Here is a 17,802-nt window from a genome sequence, read left to right as displayed (position 1 = left end):
TACGGAACCCTAAAAAAGGCGTACAATATTAAAATCTTCCTTTTATATGGAAAACTTTACTCAAAAGCTGAAGGTATTTTCCTTTTTTTTATTCGAGAGTCGAATCATGTTTCATGTGGTCGTCTGTGGCTTAAAACTAGTTTCTCAGATTAGGTAAAGTTTCTGCTGTTGATTTCAATAATTTACTGTGCCAATAAGGTCTCGCTATTTTTAATTTTAAGGGTTCCGTACCACAAAAGTAAAAACGGAACCCTTATAGGATCACATTATAGTTTCAATTTTCAAAGTAAGATAACTACACTATCATATGAAAGGGCTTTACCTGTCTGCCTGTACATTCTAAGAGAGATCTGTATTTATTATTATGCGGAATAGTTTTTGATTTATCGTACAAAATGTCGGAAAAATTACACGAGTACGGAACCCTCGGTGCGCAAGTCTGATTCGGACTTGGCCTATTTTTTTAATCTCACTTCTCACTAATATTATTATAAAGGCGAAAGTTTGTGTGTATGTGTGTGTGTATGTTTGTTACTCCTTCATGCAAAAACTACTGGACGGATTTGGCTGAGAATGGATAGATACAATATCCTGGATTAACACATAGGCTACTTTTTATACCGGAAAATCAAAGAGTTCCCACGGGATTTCAAGAAACCTAAAGCCACGCGAACGAAGCCGCAGGCATCAGCTAGTCAGATAATATACCTTAAAATTCTGAAATATTTGTGATAAATGGTAATAATCAAATAATCGTACATTTTCCGTACGATTTCAGTGCTTAGGTCGTACGCACGTATAACTATTGACTATATATATAAAAAAATGGTACAAATGGCAACCCTGGTAGGTACGGAACAGGAAATGTTCGCTCGTTGTTTACGCCTCTGTCTGTGACGTCATTCCGCTGGTATGTATAATGCGACGTCCGGCGACGGGTGGACGACTAGTAATTCCAGGTTGACCACTGTCCCGACCATTGCTAACAGATTCCCTCAAAATTAATGAGATAGGTAACAGGTTTGATTCCTACAGTTACCCTGGGGCAGGACTTTTGTTTATGATTTTATATCACTGACAGTTTATGCTTATTAACTAGCTTTTCACCACGAGTTCATATCAGCAAAGAATTAAGGTTTTTAAAATTCCATTGGAATTTCTTTCTTTTCCTTATTTGTTAGTAGGAGTCTACGTTATGGAGTATCTACATGAGAAATCTGAAGTTTCTATGTTTTAGTTTTTCGTGATACCTCATGGTAATACGTATAGAAGATATTATTACTTGCCTGTTAGATATTACTATTAGTCTAAAATGCAAAAATTTAGAGCTTTACTATAAAACCAATCGGTAAATTATGTGCCGGTAACATATCGGAACGCTTGATCGCTTGGAGCCACTGATTCCTAGAAAATGGCTTTTCCCGAACACCGCATCTACGGTCAGTTTAATTTAGTATGTACTTTTGATTTAATCCCTAAATTCAGACACCCTCTTCTCGCGAGCTCCGCGCGCGCCTCGCGCCGCTGAGCCCTGATAAATGATAGGGGTGGGTTTTATTTTTAGATTGTGCCTCAAGAATGTTTTTGGCATAATGTCTGACGTAGGGCTCGTTCTAAATTTGGTTACGATGTGTTTGAAAATGCGTGAAAATTAAAGTCAGAGGTATATTAAGGCCTTATTCGCACTTTTGAACGTCCGTTAAAAAGCGTTTCAAATAGAACAAATGCATTCCCGAGTATCTGTTCACACGTCAACGCTTTTTTAACGCGCACTTTGTATGTTCAGCGCAACGCTTTTTTAACGCTTGTGCGAATTAGGGCTAAATGACCTTTACGTTTGACCGTCTGTTGAACAGTAATAAGAGATTGAGTAAAACCTTGATTCAGTGTTTTTGGACACTGAAATGAGAGTGAAAAAATGAAAAAAGAGCTTGAAACTGCTCGAAACAAAATGACTCCCGTATCGTTGACATCAGTGACTTATCGCCGCTTTCACCATCCATTAACAATAGTATTGGATGCACCCTGCAATGGGACCTTAGAACCTTTCATTTTATTAGGTCAATTACTGCAATATAACTGGGTCTCCTTTTACGAGTGGCGCGAACCGGTTTTTATCGAATTACCCAGCACTTTGCAGCCTCATCTAATTACATTCTCGCGATATATTTTCCTTCTCTTTATCTTTCATCCCCAGGGTGTGAGATAAATTTGATTTACACTGAATCATAATAATATATTTTGTCTGGAGTTTCCTCATACAAGACATACCATGACTATGAGTATGAGTAGGTACATATCATTCAGTTCTGTGTTTCATGTGTGATAATAATGGACTTTATTAATTTTGAACGTGCCAGGTTTTGGGTACAGTTACGCTGAGTTGTTCGAAACAAATTCAATTTAAGCGAACATTAATTAATCACAAGAATTTTATGGAGTCTTGTGATTAAATTAGTTAAATCTTTACTCAGATCTTTGCATGTCGAACGAGTCAGAGATTATAGTTATATAGATAACTAGCTGATGCCCGCAGCTTCGCCCGCGTGGATTGGTCAGATCCCCTGCAGCATCAGGATCGAGGAGTTGGACTCCAAATTTTTTATGAAACAATGTCGCAAAGTTTCTCTATCGATTAAAAAAAAAATTACGCAAATCGGTTCAAAAATGTCGGAGATTTCGGTGTACATAGGTAGAAAAACACAACTCCCTTTTTGAAAGTCGGTTAAAAAAGTAGCATATTTTACGCCCTGGTCAATCCTCAACTTGTCTGTGAAAATCCCGTCAAAATCGGTTCAGCCGTTCCGGAGATTAGCCTTTTCAAACAGACAGACAGACAGACAGACAGACAGACAGACAGACAGACAGACAAAAATTTTAAAAACGTGTTATTCAGTGTTGGTATCGTTCAAATAACCATAAGAGCTTAATATGAGGTAGTTATTTCGAAATTACAGACAGACACTCCAATTTTATTTATTAGTATAGATAGGTACTTTTCCCCAGTTTTAGTTTTCTACTTATTTTATTCCATCGCGTTGTTTGAATTATCTTAAGCTAATTAGCTTAATCATTAGTAGGTATGTAGTTAGGCACGTGTTTTATGAAATCTTAATTTTTTATTCACAAAACAAGTTGAAATGGACATAGAATAGAAAAATTTTATTGATGAACTTTTATGCAAAGTTCTTTCCAATCGTCAAATAGCACTAACTCCCTATTAGGTATGTTACAACTTACATGGATTGTCTTATTGTTCTGAGATTATAATATTAGATACAAAGAAAATTAATTATTACGTAGGTATGAAATCATTTGTTCATCCTGTATCGTAATTCATAACTACTTATTATAAAATTCTCTCTTTGATTTTGCTATCATTTTCATAAAGAATTTATAGGCGCGTGTTCTGTCCGATACAATATGTGCAATACAGCCCACTTACAGATAGACGGACGGACAGACGGATGGACGGCCGAGGCTTAGTAATAGCACTAGGGCCCGGTTGGCACCTTTCAAGTAACGGGACCCTAAAAGCAAGTGGGTACCTAACTTCGAAATGCAATTTCACTTCCTCGGCAGGCGGGTGCACTAATGGAGGTAATGCTCACTACACGTGGAAACTTACAACTAGTTAGCTGCAATGTTATCATGAAGCATATAGTTCGTACAAAACGACTTCTGACGCGTCATTTTAGTTGTATGGGTCAAATGTCATGTCAAAAGTGCGGTTCATCTTTCAAATAAGGACTAAAATCATACTTTTGACATGACTTTTGAAACATAAACTTAAAATGGCGCGTGAGAAGTCATTTTTTATGCATTATACTTATTGACATATTTAAAACAAAACTAAAAATGCTTTTTATTCTCATACAAGAGGATGCCCGTGACTTCAGTGCGACTCAGACTAATAGTTTGAGTTTGAGTTCATATAAATAAATTCTTAATGAACTTAGTTAAACTTAACTAAATGAACACTTAAATAACTGCCTTAATTATTTGAAAGCTTAATACCACTTGCTTAGCCAAAAAGAAGAAAAAAAATCAATTACGAAAAGAATAATTCTAGTCAATGGTTAAATTGTTTAACTATTCCTCAAAAACATTTGATACATAATATTTCGAAATTCAAAAAAATCAAAATTCAAAATATTTTTATTCAATTAGACTTTTGCATGCACAAAGCATTTACGTCTCTCAATCGTTGATGTCGGAGGAATTTACGTTTACTTTGTGCCCTCAGCGCCATATTCCAGTTATATCACACCGATCACACCGAGGAGGATCCAATCCAATGCGTCCTATATCTTCTACTTCTGCATTATTCTGGTTTTCGGTAATTTCGTTCGCAGATTCAGTAAATCCTGCATTTTCAAGCCCCTTGATATAAACAGGTTCCTTTATATCCACTGGAGCATCACTGTAAGATGGCTCCTGGTTTAAACGAGCCGTTCCATAGTTGATACTCCATCTTTCCACATTTGGAGCACCATTATCAAAACTATGAATTGAGTCTATCTGGGAATCTATGTTATTATCCACATCCAAAATATGTCTCGCTGAGGCTACTGTAGTCCCAGTAATAACAAAAAAATAAATTACAGGATCCATCGTCGTCGGTATATCGCATAACGTCGGTGTTTGTGGACAGTCGGAATCACTATATCGACTGCTTACAATTTCAAGTTCTGTTGGAAAATAACAATAAAATTTTCCAACGGTTATTTAAGTGCATAAAATATTATTAGTTGCGTTAATTATTCACTTATTTCATCAACACGGTTTAGAGCATGTTAATTGTAATTTTGATTCAGGATACAGTGTGAATTTTCAAGTTTCTTTTCAATAGATAATTTTGACAATTTTTTTTTTGTATTCAGAAGTTACACTAGAATCCTTAAAATTAATATTATGATATTGTGTGTTCGTGTCATCGATTTTAATATACAATCAACTCAGTTTTTTTTTGTAATTTCGAAGGTTTTAAAATTACAAAAATTTGCTTATTTAAAGTTAAAGCACTGATGAAGTTCTTCGAAAATTATTAAAAACTAGCTGATGCCCGCAGCTTCGCCCGCGTGGATTGGTCAGATCCCCTGCAGCATCAGGATTGAGGAGTTGGACTCCAAATTTTTTATGAAACAATGTCGCAAAGTTCCTCTATCGATTAAAAAAGAAATGACGCAAATCGGTTCAGAAATCTCGGAGATTTCGGTGTACATAGGTAGAAAAACACAACTCCCTTTTTGAAAGTCGGTTAAAAAAGTAGCCTATTTTACGCCCTGGTCAATCCTTTACTTGCCTGTGAAAGTCCCGTCAAAATCGGTTCAGCCGTTCCAAAGATTAGCCTTTTCAAACAGACAGACAGACAGACAGACACACAGACAGACAAAAATTTTAAAAACGTGTGATTCAGTTATGGTATCGTTCAAATAACCATATGAGCTTAATATGAGGTAGTTATTTCGAAATTACAGACAGACACTCCAATTTTATTTATTAGTATAGAAGACTCCTTAACATAAAAGCGCACACGGTCACTGTGGATTAGTAAACAACCTTTTAATCATTATTAATATGAACATAAGGAAAACATAGAAGAAACTATATTAGCGTGATTGAGAACAGAGTAGCGACATCTAGTTTGCTAATTGTGAGCAGCTGATGAAGTGTCATACCTGTCTTGTTCCTCCTTATTACGAGGGTGATTCAAGTAATTGTGGTGTATTTAGTAGCTTAAGCCTTGAATTCACAGGCTACTTGTCAGTGAGATAGAAGTTTAAAGACTCATAGGATTGACCGTAGAACACGGTGATGGTTCTATCAAAACCGCCATACGAGAGAGACATAGACAAACGTTGGTCAAGCCATATAACCAACTACATAATGCATACATTTTTTAACCCAACGTTCTTTTATATGACTTCAGATGCGGTGTGCGGGCGCGTGACCACGGACGGGCTGCTGAGCGCTCTGGCCCGCCTGCGCCGCCCGCCGCCTCCCCTCCCGCACCCCCACACGCACTCCAGACCCGTGAGTATCTACTACCGGTACTACCACTTTTATGAGTCGCATTGACCAAATTCATTTGCGCAGAAAAGCACAAACTCACGCCGACTAAAACCAAATGAACCAATGAAATAAAGACTTTATTGCTTGACGTCAAGATTTTGAACACAAGAACTCCAGAGACTCGTGCTATCTCACTCATAATCCGCGCGAACAAAACATGGTGCGTAGGCAATAACCAATAGCGGGCGGGCTTTATAACTGGCTGAGATATTTTCGCGCCATTCAAAAATAAGATTTATGCGAAGGCAAACTAGCGTAACTTATAAAAAGATACCTAGTACTTACTGTACATTAAGTTACTCAGATGCGAATTGCGAAGTACGGGTGTATGACCACAAAGGTCAGCTGAGCTTTTTCTTTTTTGAATTTTTTTGGCAGCAAACAAATCGTGAGTTAAGTCACTACTACTGCCATCTAGTCTCACAAACTTAAACTAAACAATTTAAATTGATTGAACATTCCGCCCACTGTTTATAATATTCTTCATAAACTAAAAATTCAACACAGGAAAGATCCACTTGCGCAGAAAAGCGCAGCCTAACTCTGGATAAAACCGAATGCACACCAATGAAATACAGACCTTATTGGTTGACGTTAAGTTTTTAAATAGATAAATAACAGTGACTCTCGCTATCTCGCTCATAATAATTCATGCGTATAGAACATGGTGCGTAGTATGCAACAACCAATAGCTGACGGACGTGCGCTATGATTGGCTGAGATATTTTCGCGCCACAAAAGACACGATTTTCGTGCATAGAATATGTCGTTTAGCACGCTAAAAACTTTTCGGACAAAAGCGGATGGGCATTATTACCAAAACAATAGTCTCTTACGGAACTCTTGCAGTTTTGTCCGCTTCCTATTGATCGCTGCATATCTGGCGCTCCCCTGCTCCGCGGCGTTGGCGGCGCGCTGGGCAGGCTGCCAGAAGGCTTAGAATAAACACTGCTATAGTTTATACAAATTGTGATAAGTGCAATATGGCTGCAATGCTTTCACTCGACTGGACAATGTGATATTAGTATTGCGCTGAATGGAGTCGCTGCGAGGTAATACTTATTTTGAATAAAGCCTGAAACACACATGCGTTACGGATGATTGCCATTGCACGCCAGGACCTGCCAAGTGCCAGGTTTATGCCCTAGATTCGGTGGATCGTCGCGCTAGAAGATTTATAGGTGACAAAGCGCTGGTCAATTCCAGCCAAGCTTCAAAGTTTGGAACATTGGCGCAAAGTTGGTTGCCTATTGGTATTCTACAGGATATATTTCGGAGAGTAGGTATGCCCAACAACTTTTTGACCAAGTTCCTCCATCTTTCTAAGTTTCTACTATCGTACCGCAAGGCATCGTCCGTAGGCGAAATATTATGGACACCTTCAAGCCAAGAGTGAATAGGCATCTTAGACTGCATCATCACTTACCAGCTGGTCTGATTGCAGCCAAGCGGTAGTCTATAAATTTAAAAAAAAACACCGGTCAAGTGTGAGTTGCACTCGTACACGAATACGAGCATACGGAACGCGGGTTCCGTAGCCTCGTACAAGAAATAACACTTTTTAATTTTTTTAATAAGTATCACGGCCATTTTTATTATGGTTATAGCGAATGATAGACAGACAGACGGACAGCAGAGGCTTAGTAATAGTGTCCCGTTGGCCTCTTTCGGGTACAAAACCCTACAAAAGGCACTGCGCGCCGCTGCCGTCGCGCTTCACGTCCATCCAAGCCTTAACGCGGGACAAACAGACGTCAGTGTTTAGTGTGATATTTATGTAAGTGCTTACTTCACAACGCTGCTGGCGCGTCGCCAAGCCCGTCGCCACGAGCGCCGGCAAACTAAGCGCCGCATTACACGTGCTCTGTGTTACTCATTGTGGGGAAAAATCCACGATTCCGTCGTCGCGTCGTTCCAGTGCGAGGTCACCATTCTAGCACCTTGGGTCTCCCAACGTCTATCGTGTTTTCGAAATCGATTAGTCAACAGTGCGCGGGAGATAATTTACGAGTAGTGCACAAGTGTGCGCTCTATTCCCTCACTCTCGTAGCCTGTTGGGACCCGACCAGAGAGAGATCACGCGCAGGACCGATGGCTTTATGCGCTCTCCAAGGGACGGTGCTCTCTACGACTCGTTTGATGTCGTCTGTTCAACCAGTGCGAGGCGGGGCCTGCCAACGCTGCGCATTCCGGGGCGAGGTTGCGATTCAAACAATGTGCCGCCCATTGCTACAGCTGCGCAACCCGTTGACACATGTCGATTACTACGGATCTCCTCTTTTCTGATCACGTATAGACAAACTCCAAGCACAGCTTCTCTGAGTAACCCTGAGCTCTCTTACAACACCTTGGAAGAAGTCTCTACAAGAGACCTATGTCCAGCAGTGGACGTCTATGGGTTGATAATCACGATGAAGTCATTCATTACGTACGTTTGTGCTGTAACAATACTAAGAGGCTTAACCACTAGGCTATCCTTGCTCTTACCAAGTCGTATCAAACTTTTTGTGTCTATAACTACCTACTAAATAATACTAATATTATGTTCAATACCGATGGTTGTGCATATTTCAGCGGCACCTATCTGCATTCTGCTTCACTTGCAGACATTGTGTGTAGACGTGAGCTCTGATTAAAGAGAAGCTGCTGCTATTTGCCGCCGGAATTTGGCTGTGACATTGTAGAAGCCCTGCCAGGGCTGACACAATTAGGTATATACTAATAGACCAGGAACCTGAAGCTTAATTCGCTATAATCCACCAAAACAGACAAATCTTTATGGTATGCAGCGTGCGATATGCACCATGTCCGTCCTCTCACTACTAGAGAAGCAGAAAAATCGTCGGCCAATGCGAGTCTTACTCGCACATGAAGGGTTCCGTACTACATAATTATATACCGTAGCCGTACCGTACATACAAGAAATACCACTTAACTTTTTTTAAGATGGAAATTTTAATTTTTTTATTATTTGTTGTTATAGAGACAACAGAAATACACATTCTGTGAAAATTCCAACTGTCTACCTATTACGGTCCACGACAAAGGTAGGTACAGCCCGCTGACAGACAGACGGACGGACAGACAGTGGAGGCTTAGTAATAATCGGGTACGCAACTCTAACAAGCAAGCAATACACTACAACACACATAGTTTACTTCTAGACCACACTCAACGCACGTTTTCATTGTGGACTCTACTTTCCGATAGATGCTCCGGTGTTGAAGCGAAATCAATTAAAGTCATAAGGTCTGCAAATTTTCCCGGAAAAAGCACTTAAAAACTTTTAAAAAGAGTATTTGGAGTATTTTATCACAATCCTGAACGTCGGGTCAAGTTTTGGGCCTTTAACTTTCTCATCTCCTTAGTTCTTTATAAAATACGGGGCACATACAAATAGTGGCTTTTTATTTTCTATTTTAGGAGTTGGCTGACTTACGTATAATATATTTTCACACCTGACGCCCGCGATTTCGTCCACATGGGTTTTTAAAAATTCCAGCTACTCTTCAGATGTTTAACTCTGTACTTAGCTATGCAAAAATCACTGGTTTGCAGACAAGAGCTAGTCTTATAATTAAAAAAAGATTGTGACAAATTGAGAACCTGCTCCTTTTTGAAGTCGGTTAAAAATAAGCTTTTTGTTAAGTAATTTTTACTTGTAGGTACTACCTGCCTGATTCTAGGTCAACGTGAAGAAACCTTATAGGTTTTGATTCCCTTGACGGCTCTTGACTCTCGGCAGACATGAGAAACAAATAAGGGTTCCTGTTTTCCTTTTGTGGTACGGAACCCTAATAATATTATCTCCAGTATCGTCAACCCTAGAGCATAGAGGCCGCACGTGAAACTGTAGAATGTAGATCAATTAAATCGTAAACAAGGGTGCCAGCTGCCGAGACGTGCCTCACTTGCTAGTAGCTACCCGTTTGACAATCAATTGCTTCGTATTGTTGCTAATTGCTATGCCCCAATACCTCCACAGATCAAGGCACTACCTGTATCAAGGAGCATAGGCACGGTTTGTAGATATACTACCTTCTAGGACCTCTATAAACTATCCACGAGTACTTGATACACTTCTATAAATAAAAATAAAAATAAACCGGCCAAGTGCAAGTCAAACTCGCGCACCGAGGCACCGTACTCAGGTATATTTCCGACATTTGATAAATTAAAAACTATTAAACTTAAAACGTAAATATACAGGCAAAGCTTACCCACAGGTAAATGATATCCCATTTGATATAGTTATCTCACTTTGAAAATTGAAAATACTTATATGCTCATGAGCACATTTTAATTCTGTTTGTTGTGTGACTACATATTCGGGGTTTTCGGTTTCTTCCTTTACTTGTGCTATAAGACCTACCTACTTGCCAAATTTCATGATTCTAGGTCAACGGGAAGTACCTATCCTATAGGTTTTCTCGACAGACACGACAGACGGACAGACAGACAGACAACAAAGTGATCATATTATTATAAGGGTTCCGTTTTCCTTTCGAGGTAGGTAAAGAACTCTAAAAAGAGGTAAAGCTTGTAAGTTTGTTAGTAGGAATAATCTCTGGAACTAATGAATCGATTTTGAAAATTCTTTCACCAGTAGAAAGCTACCGACATTATTCCTGAGTGACATAGGCTATATTTTATTTTCAAAAACTTAGAGATCCCTACGAAAATTGTAATAAGCTACCCGTGTGAAGCCAGGGCGGAACGCTAATATAAAATAAATTCGCTTCACGTCGTCTGTATGAACGCTTAGATCTTTTAAACCACACTTCGGATTTTAATGCGGTTTTAATTAAAGCTAATATTCAAATTACTGTGGTAAAATGTATAAGAGCCTTATACATTTTACCACAGTAATTTGACAGACAATCAGACATTATTTCAACATATTGTATCTACATTTTATTCAAAAACATTTATTCATTCATTCATTCACCAATAGATAGAGTGACTCATAGGGGTGGCTCCTCCGATATCAATGGTGATTCAAGAGGATGGTTCATACATAGTTTAGTATTGTTCTGTGTTAATTTGTGATAATCTACATTGCACCCATGCGAAGCCGGGGTGGCTCGCTAGTCTAGTCTAGTATAAAAGTATATTTAAATAAGTAAATTTTGCTATGTAGCTGCGGTAGGTATGTACAATACCTGTCTGTGAAAAATGGTTTTCCACTACACGCTTTCAGCGAACACGACCCGATGTTTGCTTTTAGTTTCAGTTTGTGAAACCAACTGGTGCCACTGTAACTTGATGCTACAGCAATTTTAACTAACTAAACACAATGTAGATATTTCAACATGTTAATAGGTGTGTTGGCTATGTCAAAATTAAATAATTTCTCTAATAGAAGCTAGATTTTATTATAGAAATGTGCCTAAAGCTGTGAAGCTGTGTTAGCCTAGTGGTTAGAACGTCCGCCTCCTAAACGGAAGTCGGGGGTTCGATTCCGCACCTCTAACTTTTCAGTTATGTGCGTTTTAAGCAATTAAATATCACTTGATTTAACGGTGCATGCCTGAGAGTTCTCAAAGGTGTGTGAATCTTTGCATTAGGCCAGCGTGGCAGACTATAGCCTAAACCCTTCTCACTCTGAGAAGAGACCCGTGCTCAGTAGTGGGCCGGCAATGGGTTGATCATGATGATAATGACAAATGTGCCCAATGAACTTGAGGATTCGCAATTGTACAAAATATTTGATATTATATTAATTATTTCATCTTGATACATTCAAGTGTTCCTGAGAGAAAGAATTTTGCTTTTGAAAGACAGACAGACAAACGGACAATGAAATAATTATTTAAGGGTTTCCTTTTTCCGTTTAACGTACGGAACCCTAAAAAATGCCATACCCTGCCAGATCTTCTTGTCATCGAACTAACAATCGCTACAAGCTGTTATTTCGCAAAAATTGAAACTGATTTGAATATTTTAAAACAACTCGCGTCGCGTCTCAACTACGTGAGTTTGAATAAAAATGTTAGCAACAATTTTTGCTGCCCGTGATTTCAGTTTTCAGTTTGTAATTAATTTGTATGCTTGTAAGAGCATTCGTTACACGTTTCACTGAAAAAATGTTGGAATAAAAGTTGCTCCCATACCGTCGAGAGGAATATATAAAGTTAAACAGTAAGTAGTAAAATTGTTTTTCTGTCGCCCGGTGTAATGTAATAAGATTGCACTATATTTATATTTATGAACTCAGAATTTTTTCCTCTTTCATTTGATATCCCACTCGGTACAATTGCAAAAAAAAATTTGGAGACCCCCACTTTTTTGGATGTAACATCCGTTACGTCGATTTTTTTTTGATGAAACGTAGCCTATGTCACGATAACGAATCGATGGACACCTCATTCATCAAAATCGGCTCAGTAGTTTAGGTGCTACGGTGGAACACACATAAATAAATATAAACCTACATACATAGACTGCTAAAATCATAATCCTTCCTTTTGGCTTTGCCGTAGTCAGGTAAAAAAGCGATTGGTTGCATTCCGAGTTTCTAACATACTGAAGCTACATAATTAATTTAGTTTTAAACTTTATGTATCTAAATTATTTGAAGTTAGGTGAAAACCGTGATTTCACCCGCGCAGTGAAATTTCGCAGTGCGGGCTTGCCCTAAGAGTACCATACTGTATGTACTGCACTATCTTAGATTACATTCTAAATTAATCACTAATCAGCTGCAGTAATCGAAGAGTTCGTACAGTTAGTATAAACTCCCTGGTTTAAGGTTAACACAAAACGGCTAACACATAATATAGCGACGCAAGCAGCCGGCACTAAGCGCATTAGCCGGTTCACCGCGCGTCCTGAATTCGATGCTCGTCCGACGATCGTCCGAACACTGTTGCCTTTGATACATACTATTACTACAATAACAGCAACGTTTATACTCACACAAGTTGTATAATTTAAAGACAACCTTGAATGCCCTGCCAGAAAACAAACTCAAAAGGAACATTTGAAAATAGCGCCATACAACCACCATATTTTTTTTTATTGCAATCATGCTTGCTTAATATAAAGCAACGATGAAGTCTAGGTTGAAGCGCTTGCCTAGAAAATGCCATTTCACACTTGCCTTGAAGGTAAGTTAAGAAGGTTAGATCTAACGTGGCAGGAAATACGGAAGCCGGACGGGCCCCTGAAAACATTACTGTCCCTTTTTGGGCAATCGTGCAATTATGAATACAGATATGTGACTGTCTGTTAAGTTTTCACGGCTCATGTGTTTAACTGGTTTTGACGAAATTTGGAAAAGAGATTTTTAACCCGGATAATAAGAGTTCTCAGAGTTCTCATTGATATTTTAAAAAACCTTATATACCTAAATAGCGGGCATCACTCAACTCAACTCAAATTAAGTACAGTAGATACAATTTATTGTACCTAACAAAATTATTGCGGAATTTGTAATATTACCATCATCATCTTATAATAATTGTTAGATAGTGATGGTCATCTAAGATATGGTGGTTATGTTGGTTTCCTGGTTCCACCACATTACCTGTTACCAACATAACTTTGTATTTGCCATACAATCCACGTGTATTACGTACGTAGGTACGTAGATACGGTATATGCTTATATGTATTGCATATAGAGCTGAAACTTGGTTGAAACGGTCAGCCGGGGCAATCCTGTTAGCAATTAAAAACTTTAAAGCTGCAGGTAGGCTCTGGCGGACGTAGGTAGTTCGCAACAAATCCAAATACCGAAATTCCTCTCTCCCTTTACTTTATTTCTGTTTGGTTGTGATGTACTGCAATGTTGATTGGGAATCACGAATATTGCTGTAGTTTCTACTCTCGAAGTATAACTGTTGTTAAAGGGTTTATTTGATTCTGCGTACATCACGTAACTAATTAAACAAATCACAATACTATTTATTTAAAAAAAAAGAAGAATATTAGCCATGCTAATTATGACTGACGTCTGACACCCCCCTTTCTCCTCCAATTAAGCAGCTTGTGCCAGGAGTGGGTACGACAATAGTACAAACGGGTGGGGTTTGAACCGCCGACCTTTCGGAATTCACTTCGCTCTTCAACCGTTAAGATATTGAGGCTCTAAACACCCATTGAAGTATTTAACCCTATGGTCCACGAATCCAGTGCGTGGCATAAAGTAATGAAGTGTAAGCTTTCGACGTACGCATACCTACTAGCTTTTGCTAACACACACACGGACGCACGCACCCTCACACACCCATACACACACACACACTTATATTTTTGCAAGCTTTCGCCTTACTAGTGTGATGCTGTACATTGCACAACTGGATGTTTCATATTTGCAATACCTATGTTCGAAGTTAATGAAACAACATTTGCCATTTAGGTATTTATTTGCAATTAGGGAAACAAAGCTACGAAACAAACAATACCACAAACAATTTGAGGTTGTTTCCACAAACAAGTGCGTAGTTCAGCGCTTCGGCAATAATCCCCCGAAATTTCGCCCGATTTCGGGCGAAATGCTCCGTCAAGTGATCCGGGGAACTGGCGCGAGACGTGGCAGATATTTTGAGGATCTGTACTTACATCAACAAGTGTAAATTCAAAATTTATAACACTCCCGACAAGAGGTTCCTAACTAGAAAAGAGATGATAACTTTCAAACGGCTGAACCGATTTTCTTGGATTATAGCTAAGAACACTCTCGATCAAGCCACCTTTCAAACAAAAAAACTAAATTAAAATCGGTTCATTAGTTTAGGAGCTACGATGCCACAGACAAATACACAGATACACACGTCAAACTTATAACACGATGCACGATGAATAGCGGCGACGCATTTGCGGTTCGCATGTGCTGCAAATGTTCATGGGCGGCGGTAATCACTTAATATCAGGTGACCCGCCTGCACGTTTGCTCACTATTTTAAAAAAACCTTTTTACTTCTTCAATACGTCCACCGGCTCTCGGTCAAGCGATGCGAATCAAAATCAAATAAAGGATCTCATCAGCGAATCTCCCCCGCTCGGCCCCCGGTCGGGGGAAACAAGTGCGCCAATTGGCGCCAATTCGGGGGCAATTTAATTTGCCAACAAGTCATAATATCGGCAGATTTTGATTGACTTGAAGTTTATTTGGCAGCTGCACTAGCTGACCCACCCTCACTTAGCTCGAATGGAATTTTTGAAATCGGTATTAAGATGGAATTTCTTAAATTCTCGAAATACGTATTTCTTCATTTTTAACCGAAACTTTGAATACCAATTTTCTCATAAATATGACTTCAAAACTGACTTTCGTACTTTTCATTCCTTAATCAACCCCCATTTTGAGGGTGGAATTAACAAAAATCTTTTCTTAGTGACTGCCTAGACCTGCCGTTAATATTTCAAGCTTCTAGACCCAACTTACGCTGTGCGGTGATAAATCAGTCAGTCAGTTAGTCTTTTTATATTACATACATACAAAAAATAAGTAAATAGACTAGAATGTAAATTCTTAGAATTTCCGCCACATGATGCTTGAGAAAATACGAAAAAATTCTGTTTGCGTTCTTATACCTGCTAAATCTAACTGCATGTAAGTTCCTCACGATGTTTTCCTTCACCGTTATAGCAAGTGATATAAATATGAATATACTGGGTACTTTCGATTCTAACATTATTTACCAGAAAAGAATAGATTTTACTTCACCTCTATAAAGTTAAATAACTCTTCAAAACGTAATGTTCTCTGCTTCATCACTGTACAGGGTAGAGTTTACAAACGGAGGATGGGATTAGTCGAGGGGTGTTTTAACGGCTTAAAGAAGCTCAAAGCGCTGTGGCAGTACATCACACTGAAAATACACGTCACTTGTTTGCTTTATAACTAAAACTCGGTTAAGCACGAGTCGGGCTCACACACGAAGGGTTCCATACCATCATACAAGAAATATCACTTTTTAATTTTTTTTTAAAATTGTTATAGCAACAATAGAAATACCCATTCTCTGAACAAGTCTCTACATTATTATGGTTCACGAGATAGACCCGCTCACCGTTATCAGACAGACGGACGGACTGACGGACGGGCAGCGGAGGCTTAGTAATGGGGTTCCGTTGGCACCTTTCGGTTACGGAACCCTTAACGGTAGACACACTCTAACAAAGCAGAATATAATGCCGAAAGCATCCAACTACAACTGTGTGGCTTTGAACTTTGTGTTACCAAGTGTTGTAGAAGCCGTGTTGAACGCGTTTTCGCCGAGCGTTGTGTATCAAAGCCTTAAGATCTCTTGAAACGTAATCCCAACCTAGCAAGCTGTACTGTTAGGATTACTTGAGCAGTGTTTTCATGCATACCCAATATATCGGTACGTGAGGTTTCTAAAGGTAACTTATTAAAAACCTTTGCAATCCTTCCTACTGCTAAGGGTATCTGGTAGAGATCTCTTAAAGATGTGTTTCCCTTTTTCCACTTTTGTTTTCCACTTTTATCTTTTTTCTTCTGATTGCTTCTTTTTTGGTACATTTAGAAAAAATGAAACCGATAAGACTTAGTCAAATCTAAATATGTTAAGCTCGCTCAAAGGCCGAAATCGCTTATTGAGTGAAAAATAGCCCACAACGCGTCGTGGCAATGAGAAAAGCCTGGACTAAGTCGCTAGTCTTTTATTGATAGTTTACGTTTTTGATTTGAAGTTGTTATACAAAGAACAGCTGTTATAAAATGGTAACACACGAACGTAGGAACTACGTTAGTTGCGTGCATACTTAACTGCAGTGTAACGTGCTCGCGTACGCGCGCGTTCTGTATATATGACTATATATCCTACTGTGCAGTTCGCTGTGGTGGGTCAAGATGTGGGTATTTCTCCCAGCTCAACAATATTGGGTTAGCTATACATTTGGATTTGTCAACAAACATTAATATCGGCGTGGATTGTCTCAACTCGAAACCTGCAGGCAGCCACAATCCAATACTGCCAGATAATGTTTCTATCTAGATTTTTTGACAGTTGAATGACATTGACAGGGGGCGTAGTTGTAGAACAAAGGCTGCCAGCAAATAAAATCTCCTCAATTTTAGAGAATATTTTGTTTTGAGTATATTGCTTACTAGCTGATGCCCGCGACTTCGTTCGCGTGGATGTAGGTTTTAAAAAATCCTATGTGCTAATCCAGGGTATAATCTATCTCCATTCTTCAGCCCAATCCGTCCAGTAGTTTTTGCGTGAAGGAGCAACAAACATACACACACTCACACACATACACACAAACTTTCGCCTTTATACCTAATATTAGTGTTATATTACGCCTCTTCGAATAATCAAAGCAATAAGATTTCAGTGCGTTATTACTATAAGCCTCTCCGACATTCAGGTATTATGTAGCACTAGTTTATGCCCGCGATTTCGTCCGCGTGGACTACACAAATTTCAAAACCCTATTTTACCCTCTAAGGGGTTGTTTTCTTAGTCTAAGTCATTTTAGCTATCTGCATGCCGAATTTCAGCCCGATGACTGATAGATCAGTCAGTCAGGCAGCTTTTCCTTTTAGATTCCAGCAACTTCAATAAAGCTATTTGAACTTTGATCAGTCGATAACCCCTTCGTGACGGTAGACGGGTAAAACAAGTTCGATAATAATCAAGATTTAAGATAGGTACCTACGAGTATAATATTAGCTGTTGTTTGTAAGTTTGACGGAATAACAGGGTAGGACGCAAGGGTCGTGTTATACTTGGTTCAAATATTTGCCTTCGAC

At 38.9% G+C, this 17,802-nt stretch overlaps 1 protein-coding gene across 1 annotated transcript in view; it reads left to right on the top strand.

The window, feature by feature from the left end:
* LOC123865020 overlaps window positions 1-17,802 on the top strand; it is a 191,027-nt gene that overhangs the window by 80,232 nt on the left and 92,993 nt on the right. Inside the window, exon 2 of the mRNA XM_045905836.1 lies at window positions 5,933-6,036. The gene's annotated coding sequence lies outside the window, so the exon portion shown is untranslated. The remainder of the gene's footprint in view (window positions 1-5,932; window positions 6,037-17,802) is intronic.

The sequence above is a fragment of the Maniola jurtina genome, chromosome 5 (assembly GCF_905333055.1).
Source record: "Maniola jurtina chromosome 5, ilManJurt1.1, whole genome shotgun sequence".
NCBI classification, from domain to species: Eukaryota; Metazoa; Arthropoda; class Insecta; order Lepidoptera; family Nymphalidae; genus Maniola; species Maniola jurtina.
Note: the sequence above shows the minus strand (reverse complement) of the source record. Positions and strands in the feature narration are given on the sequence as shown.